Here is a 12,653-nt window from a genome sequence, read left to right on the forward strand (position 1 = left end):
TGGTTTTAGTGGTATTTTTCCCATGTTGGTAATCTTGAGTAACAAAATGCTGGAGGAATGTAGCAAATCAGGCAGCATCTTGGAGGGAAATAAACAATTGATGTTTCTGGGTAAAACGTTTCTGTAGCTGGATAGGAAAGGTGCAGAAGCCAGAATAAGGAGTGGGGTGGAAGGGGAGGATTACTAGGTGGCAGGTTACTAGCTGTGAGACAAGGTGAGGGGGAAGGTGGTAGGTGGGGCAAGGGGAATGAAGAAGCTGGGAGGTGATTGGTGGAGGAGATAAAGGGCCAAAGAAGGAATATAACATGAAAGGACAGTGGGGGGGGGGGGGGAAACAGGAGGGAGGTAATGGGCAGAAAGGACAATGGAAGAAGAGACACTAACTAGGACAGGGAATGGAAAAAGGGAAGGTGGAGAAAGGGGGGAAGAAATTACCTCCAACCTGATGGCATGATAATTGACTTCTCCAACATTTGGTAATTATCCCCCTAACCCCTTCTGTCTCTTTCCATACCTCAGTCTGGTTATCCTCACACCCCATATCTTCTCATGAGCCTAACTCCTCCCTCTATTCCCCTTCTTCCATAATCAACTTCCATAATTCCTTCAGCCCTTTATTTCTTCCAGATGCTGCCAGGCTTGCTGAGTTCTTTCAGCATTTTGTATGTTTTTGCAGCATTTGTAGGTGACTTCAGCTCTAAATCAGTATCCAAGTATTAAAGTGAAGAGATTTCCTACCTTCTGACAATCTTAACAGAAACTAACTGGCATGGTTTTCTTGCTTCTTACTAAGAACTTCTTAGTCGCTAAACAATTAATATGCTGTTAGACTGCAGAATGTTGGATTTAGTGTCTGGTCTATCTTGATTTAGTAAGTCTTGGGAAGGTTGATAAAAGTTGAATGATTTTTGAAGAAAAAGAATTCAAATCAGCTGGACTTAAAGATTTAGAATTAATTTGGCTGTCTCAGAGATGGGGCATATCCCCTGTAGGTATAAAGTTACTGTGTCCAGCCCAGATGGACCAAATCGCGTAATTCTGCTTCTATGTCTTAATGGTTTTATCCATGGGCTGTCCCTGTCACCATAGAGGTAAGTATAGTTCCCAACTTTTAATGACCACAAGACAACTGAAATTACATTAGATTAGCATTGCAATTAAGAAAGCCGAGAGAATCATAAGAATGCAGTATGTATTAGGGAAAACTAACAGGGTAAAGCCCAACTGCGCTTTTTTTAGTTTGTTGCCTAGGGGAAACTCGATCAACATTATCATTGTTAACTTTGAAAAAGTTTCTGCTCAAGGTTCTTCTCAGCAAAAATGCAACTCTATATCATTGGGAGCATTTTGAGTTAGATTAACAAGTGACTGGAAAGAGACCAATCAGGGAATAGTTAGATATTTGGATAGGTTATCAGTTGTGTATGGGCAGGGATTGCTAGGAAGACCATTGCTCTTCACTATTCTTAATCTGGATATTGGTGGCAAATTTACAGAAATGCCAAGGTAATATTTAACTGCTTAGGCGACTTTAAAGTTGGAAGATTGCCCTGCTGAGTGGTAAGTGTAGTATTTTGGAAGTGGTCTGGACAATTAAATTGGTAGCATCACCGGTCACCATTTCAACTTCCCACTATGCCAGAGGTTATCTCTTACTCGTTGTCAGCAAGACCAAGGAACTCATTTGACTTCAGGAGGAGAAATCCATGAGCCAGCTTTATCAGAGGATCATAGGTGGAGAGGGTTACATTCCTCAGTGTTATTATTTCATTGGACCTCTCCTGGGTCCTACATGTAGGTGAAATTACGAATGAAGCATAGCAGCATCTCTGCTTCCTTAGGAGTTTGCGAATATTTGACATGATATCTAGAACTTTAACAAACTTCTACAGATGTATGGTGGAGAGTACAGTATATTGAAACCTACATTCCAGCCCGGTACAGAAACAGCAATGCCCTTGAATGGAAAATCCTGAAAAAAGTAGTGGATACAGCCCAGTTCATCATGGGTTAAGTCCTTCCCACCATTGAGCACATCCACACAGAGTGTTGTTGCTGTAAAGCAGCTTCCATCATTGAAGACCCCCACCACCCAGGCCGTGCTCTCTTCTCACTGCTGCCATGAGGAAGAAGGTGCAGAAGCCTCAAGGCCCACACCACCAGGTTCACTGCACTGTTCCTTCTAAGCTGTGTGCACACACCTTTTCAACCAGCGCGCTAAGGAAATTAATGTGCGCACAATAGGTTAGTTACCTAAATAATTATACTTACTGAAAAGAATCTTTTAGCTAAATGTTTCTGTTAACTAGTTAACAAGAGTATGTATGTTACTGTTATTCTGTGCAGTTTTATGTCAAATATTTTGTAAACCTATATAAACTACCATGTGCTCATTCAGTCCGCACATACTTTTGTCACAGGAAAAAAAATTGCACAGTATCAAGATTTTTGCGCACACTACTAAAAATTAGAGGGAACATTGAGGTTCAGGAACAGTTATTACCCCTCAACCATCAGGCTCTTGAACCAGAGGGTGAATGTCACTCAATTTCACTCAGCCTATCACTGAACTGTTGCCATAACCAATGATGGACTCCCTTTCGAAGACTCTTTATCTCATGTTCTTGATATTTATTGATGTCATTATTATACCTTTCTTTTTGTATTTCCAGTTAGTTGTCTTTTTCACACTGGTTCTCCGCCCTGTTGGTGCAGTCTTTCATTGATTCTATTATGGTTAGTAGATTTACTGAATAGACCAGCAATAAAATGAATTTCAGAGTTGTGTATGGTGACATATATGTACTTAGATAATAAATTTACTTCAAACTTTTATCTTTGAAGTAACTTTCCCAGACAGTAGGGGATCAGACCATCATCTTTTGCAGTAGATCCACACCTGCTGACTTTCTTCATGCAAGATTTAAACCTGTTTTCTAATAGTACCAGCTGTTACCTCTTCGAAAAATGGGGACGTCCAGTGTCAGGATGGCTTAACCACACATCTGAACTACCAGGTGATTGAAATTAGTTATTCACCAGTAACATTAACTTTTTTTTCTCTCCCTCAGTAGCCACTACCCAACTTGCTGAAAATCTTCAGCTATTACTGGTGTTCCTTTTCACCTTGATTTCTTCAGCTCACAGAGGTTTAAATTGAATGAAGAGTATCACAATTTACCTACCTGCCATTCTTTGTATAAAAATCATAGAAAAATTTAGCTTAATGTCTGTTCTCTTGACCAGTGTGCATTATCTATATTTATGTGATAACTGCATTTTGTTGATTTCTCAATGCTCTCTTCTAAATAGCTGCAATCATCCCCACTCCGATTTGGAAACATCCACAAATTTAGGAATTATGATTTTCCTTACAGTCTGAACAGCAGTGATTCCAGCATTGGTCTTGCAGAACCTCCATCGACTGTAAATAGTTGTTCATCATCATCGCTCTACTTTCCACAATGAAGTGAGCTCGTAATCAATCTGTTGATTATTCCCTGACTCCATGTTCTCCAACCTTTTTCTTTGGTCAATCATGAGGGTTTTATTTTTTGCCCTTTTTAAAATTTAGATAAATTATGTCTACGGCATTTCTGCTGACCAAGGCTTTATTGATGGCACTTCCCAAATGCATAACCTCTATCTAGGATAAGGGCAGCACGTTTATGCAACTGTCACTTTTAAAACTCCCTCCAAGTTTAACAGCTTTCCAAAAAGCTGTTGTGTTGATGTTCTTGAACCTGCTGATGCAGCAGTGGTGTCATTAACAAGACTGCATTAGTTGAAGTTGTGGTTTCTTAGTTTTTTTTAAAGATATGGAAGAAATGAGAATACATGCTAGCCTTATCTGTATTACCAATATATATCAAATTAAAGAATAAACAAATTAGCCAGGAAAAAAAACATGCTTATTGCTATGATGAAGCTGCTCTTAACTTGGAGGAGTAATATCTGACTGGGTAGCTTCCAATCTGATGACATAAACATTGATTTCTCCAACTATAATTAATTTCTCCCTCTGCTCCATTCTCTCTTTTTTTCCATTCCCCATTCTGGATCCCCTCTTACCCCTTTCCTTCTAATCTATGCACCATCTCCCTCTGGTGCCCCTCTCCTTTTTCTCCCAGTGTCCACTCTTCCCTCCCATCAGATCCTTTCTTCTTCAGCTCTTTACATTTTCCATCCATCAACTCCCAGTTTCTCCCTTCACCCCACCTTCCTTCTCACCTACTGGTTTGTACCCCTTCAACTCCCCCAACCTTCCTATTCTGGCTTCTTTTCCAGTCCTGATGAAGGATATATCAACCATTTTTTCCTCTCCATTGATTTGCTGTTTCCAGCCTATTTTATGCCATGTACCAATGCCATTAAGTAAGTGTTGGGAACCCCTGCTGTAGATGCTGCCTGATCTGCTGAGTTCTTCCAGTTTTTTTGTTGCTGTAGTAGGGTTGATGGTATTGGAAAAAGTGCAATCTCCTGATTTTAATTCACTTCCACTGCAAACATCAGATTGAAGCTTTGGCCTGGAAATGGCAAATCCCATTGTATTTCTTTATTTTCTCATGATAGCAGGGGCATTTGGCTTATTGCCTCTGTGCCAGATGCTGGCTGGTGGCGTAGTGACATCAGCGCCAGACTTAGGAGAGAAGGCTCCCAAGTTTGAATCCAGCCAGCTCCCTTGCACGCTTTCCATCTGCACTGGGTTGAGTTTCAGGCTAGCAATTCAGCCTCGTAAAAATAAGAAAGCCTGCTAAAACACCATCATGATGGCGTCCCGATGACTCCACTCAGAGTTAAGGGCCTTCTTCTTCTCTGTGCCAGATGCCAGCACTGAGAATGATCCTACCAATCCCATTCCCTGAGTTTTCCCCTCATTTTCCTATGACCTTTTACAGATGCCCATCAGCTCTTGAATTTCCCTACCACCCATCTACTCTATGGATTGTGGAGGCATTAGTAATGATCTTTCAAGAAACAAGATTTGGAATGGTTCCAGAAGACTGGAAAAGTGAAAATGTCACTCCCCTCCTCAAGAAGGGAGGGAGGCAGAGAAAAGGAAATTGTAGGCCAGTTAGCCTGACCTCAGTGGTTGAGAAGACATTGAAGTCCATTGTTAAGGATGAGGTTTTGGGTTATTTAGAGGCCCATGATAAAGTTGGCCAAAGACATTACTATTTTCTTAAAGGAACTTCTCGCCTGACAAATTTATGAGAATTCTTTGAGGAAATGTTAACAAGCAGGTTGGACAAAGGGGAGTCTGTGGATGTTGTTTACTTGGATTTTCAGAAGGCCTTTAACGAGGTGCCATACATGATGCTGTTTTACAAGGTAACCACCCCATGGTATTATAGGAAAGATACCAGCATGGATTGAAGATTGACTGACTGGCAGTAGCCAAGGAGAGGGAATAAAGGGGGCCTTTTCTGGTTGGCTGCCAGTGACTTGTGGTGTTCTACATGGGTCAATATTGGCACTGCTTCTTTTCATATTAGATGTCAATGATTTGGATGGCAGAATTTAAAGTTCAGAGTAAATTTATTACCAAAATATATATGTCACTGTATACAACTGAGATTTGTTTTCACACAGTAAATCCAAAAAACACAGAATCAGTGAAACACCACCCAGCAGGATGGACAATGTGCAAAAGACAAGAAGCTGTACAACTACAAAAAAAAACAAACATCAATAACATGAGATGAAGAATCCATGAAAGTGAGTCCATAGGTTATGGGAACAGTTTAGTGATGGGGTGAGTGAAATTGAGTGTTATTGTCCCCTCCAGTTCAAGAGTTGGTTGAGGGGTAATAACTGTTCCTGAACCTGGTGGTGAGAGACCTGAGGCTCTTGTACCTTCTTTCCAATGGCAGCAATGAGAAAAGGTGGTGGGGGTCCTAGATGATGGATGCTGCTTTCCTGCAACAGACCTCGATGTATATTTGCTCAATGATGGGAAAGGCTTTACCTGGGATGGACCGGGCCATATCCACTACTTCTTGTAGGGTTTTCCATTTAGAGCCATTGTTGTTTCCATACCAAGCTGTGGTGCAACTAGTCGATATACTTATCATACATCCATAGATGTTTGTCAAAGTTTTAGATGTCTTGCTGAATATTTGCAAACTTCAAATTAAAGGTGCTGCCATGCTTTTTTCGTTATGGCACTTAAAGTGTGGGCCAAGGACAGTTCTTGGGAATTGTGGCCACTTTTTCAGTTAATATGAAGATAGGTGGAGGGGCAGGTCACGTTAAGGAAGCAGAGAGTCTGCAGAAGGACTTAAGAAATATTGGGAGAATGAACAAAGAAGTGGCAGATGGAACATAGTGTATGGACGTGCATGGTCAAGCATTTTGGTGGAAGGAATAAAGGCGTGGATTATTTTCTAAACTGAGAGAAAATTCAAAAATCAGATGCAATGGAACTTGATTCCTCATGCAGGATTCCCTAAAGGTTAGCTTGTGGGTTGAGTCGGTGGTAAGGAAGGCATATGCAATGTTAACAATAAAGTGCTAAGTTCATCCAGAAGGCATCCGAAGGTCAAGATCAAACCTGGAGTTCCAGGAGCTGTGAATCTGCAGCGTTATGTAAACCAGAAATTGATATCTTACCATTCTTAGATGCCATCAAATAACATAAGCACACTGCATATGAAAAGGACTATCATTTTCACTGCAGAATCAGAATTAAAGATTTTTTTAAAACCTAATGCTAGAACATCAGTACCAATTTATTTTCTGTTGACTGTTGACCTGTTCAATTTAATCGGAGAGGTGTATGCTGAGGTCTTGCTGAATGCTTAACTTTCCAAATAAATCAGGAATGACAACTGCTGGTGTGGTAACCATTCATTTGACAGTCCATGGTTATCTAAGACTTTGCTTGCAATTCTAGTCAGTAGGACATTAAATTAGAAAAAAAAACAAATCAGGACTGTAATGCAAAATCCAGGAGACCACAGCTTTGAAATGTTAAATCTAGTTTAGCTGTGATTAAGGTTTAATTCCCTTCTGAAGATAATTGCTTTCCCATTGTAAAAGTATTCATTAATCAGTGCAGTGTGCTGATGATTTGGAATTGTTAGGGTACATAACTCTCAGCAGTCTATTATTCAACAAAAATGTTTACTACTCACTGTGAAGGTTACATCAGTAAGTGTGTAGACAACGGACACATACCTCAAGAATGGTCAGCACACGGCCCAACCAGAAACCCTGGCTGAATGCAGAGGTATACTCCCCATTGAGAGCCCGGGATGCTGCCTTCAAGTCTGGTGGCCTTCTCAGTGGCTTTCAGAACAGCCAACAGAAACCTCATCTTGGGCAAAGACAAAAAAAATCCAGCAACACCTGTCCAATGACAATCCCCAGCATATGTGGCTGGCTGTCAAGGACTCTGCTGACTATGCAAGGAAAAATAGTATTGACTGTACCAGAGACACCTCCTTCCCCTCTTCTGGGGCTACATTCATGCCAAGGTGTCCTTAGAGAGGGAGCATGTAACCATAATGGGTTTGGTGAGCCTCCCAGGGATTAAGTACATTATAGACGCTAAAATTTTGATTTGAATTCAGTAATCGTATTGTAACCCCTATCTTGTCTCTCTTTTGTATTTGAATAAAGTTTTGTACGTTTGTTTAAAAGAAAGAGACACCTCCCTCCCTGATCTCGAAACAATTTTTATGCACACTGGCCACGAAAGCTACCCCCTCCAAAGAGAGCAGCCACTGTCCACAACAACAACAACAGACATGAGAAGAAGCTGCAGAGTCAACCCCAGTCAGCTGGCTGGACCAGACATTATTTCAGGCCGAGTACACAGGGAGTGTGCACACCAGCTCACAGACATCTTCACAGGTATCTTCATCCAGGCTAATGGACCCACGTACTTCAAATCAGCCACCATCAAAGAATTCTACACCTTCAGAACTAAAAGACTACCATCCAGGGGCACTGACTATCATGGAATACTCTGAACAGCTGATAGTGGCATGCATCACAAACTCCATTCCTGCCACACTTACTCTACGACAGATGCCACAACATCTGTCATTCACAAGGCCCTAACATACCTAGAAGACAAAGACACTTCAGTCAGAATGCCATTTCTGGATTTTTGGTTTAAATACACAACTGTGAAATTAGGTGTTTGACTTCTTAACCAATAGAACTCAGATTATTAGGATGCATAACAGCTCCTTCCTCCTCATCATCCTCAACATGGGTGCCCTCCAGGGCTGAATGCTGAGCCCTCTGGTGTACACTCTACTCACACCTGACTGCCTGGCCAAACAACCGAGAAATCACATTGTCAAGTTCACTGATCGGCACCCAGTGACGGAGCTCATCACCAACAACACTGAGATGGCCTACAGGAAGAAGATGGAAGAGCTTGAGGCCTGGTGCCGGGCTAATAACCTCAAAGCCAACAAGACAAAGGAGATGGTTATTGACCTCAGGAAAACTCTCACCACTCACACGCCTCTTTACATTGGCAGCATAGCAGGGGAATATGCAAGCAGTTCCAAACTCCAGGGAGTCCACATCTTGCCCGATCTCTCATGGGTTCACATCACATTCTACACAATCAGGAAATCTCACCAACTTTCTGAGGAGGATGAAGAAAGCTGGATTATGCACAACCAGGCTCATGTCCTTCTACAGATGCACAATAGAGAGCATTCCAACAAAATGTAACACTACATGGTCTGGAAACTACACTGCGACAGACAGAAAGGCTCTACAATTGAGTAGTCAAAATTGCCCAACGCATCACCAACAACAGTCTACTTAAAATCAAGGATATTTATTTACAGAAATGTGTTGGAAAAGGGCCAGTAATATCTTGAAAGATCATTTCCACCCTGCTTATGGATGGTTTGTCCCACTCCCAACTGTGGCGAGACTGTGTAGCATCCACACCAGGTATACTAGACTCAAAATCGGTTACTTTCTGCAAGCAGTAAGGCTGATCAACACCTCCATTCACTAACACCCTCCTCCACACCCTTCCATCACCACTAACCTATCATTCAGTCACCTTATGTACAGATACTCCTATGCCTAGAACCACTTTATGGATACACCATCAGTCTATGGATATAAGCTATCTACTGTATTGCTATTTCATGTGTTTATAATTATTATTGTGCTCTTTATCCATTTTTTTTGTGCTGCATTGGAGCCAGATTAACAATTATTTTGTTCTACTTTACACTTCTTTACTGATGATGATATTAAACCATCTTGAATCTTGAAGAGATGCCAGCAACGTTCCTAATCAAAACATAACAATCCAAACAAGAGTTGGAAATGTAGAATGTTTGCATAAATTGTGTGAACAAAATCAGTCTTTTTCACTGCCATTAAACTTAGTCAGCAGAAATACTGTAGATATAATTTATCTAGATTTAAAAAAGACCAAAGATGTCCTCACAATTGGCCAGTGAAAAAGGTCAGAGAATGTCGAGTAAAGGAACAAGCAGCAGAATTGATTATAAGCTGACTTCATTCCGAAAAGCAGAGTGAAGATGAAGGACAGCCATTCTCAGCGGAAGCAATCGAGCAACATCAATCACTGTAGTTCAGCATTAATATTAACGATTCAGACGGGAAGGAAAAGCTCAATTTCTAAATGTGTGGATGGCTCCAAATTGGAGTAGACACGGCCATTATTAGAGATGATTGTAGGCATTTAGAGGAGAGCCTTGATAACTGGACAAAATGAAGTTAACACAGATAAATGAGATATACTTTTTGGCCAGATGAATGAAGAGAATGCATCCCTCTGCTAACAAGTGCGCAAGATGAGTTAATAAGATAGGGGGCGTAACATCAAATAAAGTCAATTTGTTCAGGAAACAGTTTAAAGAAAGCAACATTTCTAATAAAAAATATCATTGTGGCTATCCCTCGAGGTCGAGGATGATGGTCTTCATTCCATTGATCTATCACAGAGTGAAGACGCCTGTGCATATATTTGTTTAATGTATACTTGATGTTGCACTCCAAGAAGCACACGATACTTCACAAATCAACCAACTGATTCTGCTGGCATGGAAACCACAACGATTGGAACTGTTGGATTTGTTGCGGCCTTCATCCGCCTTCACAGCCGTTGAGTTAGAAGTAATTTAATTTGCCTGTTCCACTATTGAGGTCTTGGTTGAATTGTTCTTTTTCAAGGACCTCACCTTTGACCTTACCGCCGTGGGTGACCCTACCAGGAGCATAGCTCCAGATGGCATCGCTCTCGGGACCTCAGGACCACACAAGCTTCTCCATCACGACAAGGTGACAATCCACGGAGAAGAAAAAAATATAATACACATAATTGCATTGAAGGATAGCCACATAACTTAAAAAGTCAAAATTGTCTTTTCCATTATCACTGTCTGGAAGTGAGTTCTGAGAAAACAATTTAAAAAGGAAGTTATGCCAAACCTGTTTGAATTATATTTTATTTATTTATTGAGATACAATGTGGAATAGGCCCTTCCAGTCCTTTGAACTGTGCCACCCAGCAATCCCCCCATTTTATTCCGATCCTAATCGTGGGACAATTTACAATGACCAATTAACCTACCAACCAGCAGTCTTTGAAATGTAGGAGGAAAGCGGAGCACCTGGAGGAAACCCACAGTCAGAAGGAGAACATACAAACTCTTTGCAGACTGTGGCAGGAATTGAACTCGGGTTGCCTGTGCTTTTAAGCATTGTGCTAACCACTACATGACCAAGCTGCCATTCCTGTCACCAGATCTACTTGCTATTCTATAACAAGATTGAAAAGAGACTGCAGCACTGAAAAGGTTTAAAAGTGAAACCATAAATGCAGGAGTACCACAGTTTATTTGGGAAATGATAGCCCGAGGGTGACATAAAGGAGCTCTTTAGAATTTGTAAAGGATTTAAGAGATGGATATACTTGTAGGGAAGGGAACCGCTGCAAGAGAATCATCCAAGAAATTCATAGACAGAAGAGATTTTGCTGATGCCAGAATTCTTGAGCAACACACAGTATGCAGAAGGAACTCAGCAAGTCTGGCAGCATCTATGAAGGGGAATAAACAGTTGCCATTTCGGTCTGAGAACTTTTGTGTTCTTCATTAAGAAATCCAGTAAGGAATTTACTATTTTTTTTAAAAATTGAGAATGATAAGAATGTGGAAGCTGTGACAGAAGAGCATGGTTAAGGTTGAGTTAAGAGAAGGCTGGACAAACATTCAAAGATATGGGGAAAAGTTGGATATGACAAAACTGGGGTGGAACAAACACTGGCATGAATTAGATGGATCAGATAGACAGTTCCTATGCCATGTTTTATGTACTCAATGTTCACTGTACAGAGATCCTGCTTACCTGTTACACCATTATCACACATTCTGTTCTTAGTTAATAGTCAATTTCCATGCAAACTGATGTCAAATTTATTCATTATTGCATTACCTTTTAGCTCATTTTGCTAATTTCCTTAGATATTTATGCATAGATAATATATTAATTTTCTAACCATGTTGAGGATTTCTAACATTAATTTTTCTTGTGCTCCTCACATTCTTACCAGTCACAGTGAAGAGATATTCCTTTGTAACACTGACAGCTTTGTTCAATTACTTTTGTGGAAATCTTTGTTGCAACACTACAGTAGTTAAGTTGTTGAGTCACTGGAACCAACTCCCACATCTTACTCTGCCAACAGAACCTTTTACATTCCTCTGTCAGGCTAAATTTACTTCCCTTAATTTTTATTTTATGCCTTTTGCCTCAAGTAATACATATTCCACATACATGTAACAGTGCTGAAGATGGAGCAGAGGAGATTCACGAGCGTGTGGCCTGGGCGGGAACATTTTATTTTCTCTCCAATGGCTCCGAGCTGTGATGCCTGTCAATGCTCAGACAGTTTATTATCAAAGTACATATATGTCACCATATACAACCCTGAGATTCATTTTCTTGCAGACGTACACAATAAATCCAAAATACACAATAGAATCAATGAAAGACCACTCCAAACAGGATGAACAAACAACCAATGTCCAAATACAAGTGAAATAAAAATTAATAAAAAATAAGCAGTATATATCGAGAGCATGAGATGAAGAGACCTTGAAAGTGAGTCTGCAGGTTATGGGAACAGTCAGTGATGGGCCAAGTGAAGTTATCCTCATTGGTTGAGGAGCCTGGTGGTTGAGGGGTAATACCGATTCCTGAACCTTGTGTCATGGAATGACCATGATCCCTCACATGGTACATAATGAACAAATGAACAAACGTGGTGTCTGAGTCCTGAAGCTCCTGTACCTTCTTCCTGATGGCAGCAGTGAGAAGAGAGCATGACCTAGGTGGTGGGGGTCCCTGATGATGGATGCTGCTTTCCTGTGCCAGAGCTCTGTTTAGTTGCGCTCAATGCTCAGGAGGCTTTACCTGTAATGGACTGGGCAGTATCCACTACTTTATGTACGGTTTTCCATTCAAGGACATTGGTGGTTCCATACCAGGTTGTGACACACCAGTCAATATACTGCACCAGCCACCACACATCTACAGAAGTTTTCTAAGTTTTAGATGCCATGCCAAATCTTTGCAAACTTCTAAGGAAGTAGAGACACTGTCATGCTTTCCTCATAATTGCACTAACAAATCCTCTG

This window comes from Hypanus sabinus, chromosome 10, assembly GCF_030144855.1.
Source record: "Hypanus sabinus isolate sHypSab1 chromosome 10, sHypSab1.hap1, whole genome shotgun sequence".
Lineage (NCBI taxonomy): Eukaryota > Metazoa > Chordata > Chondrichthyes > Myliobatiformes > Dasyatidae > Hypanus > Hypanus sabinus.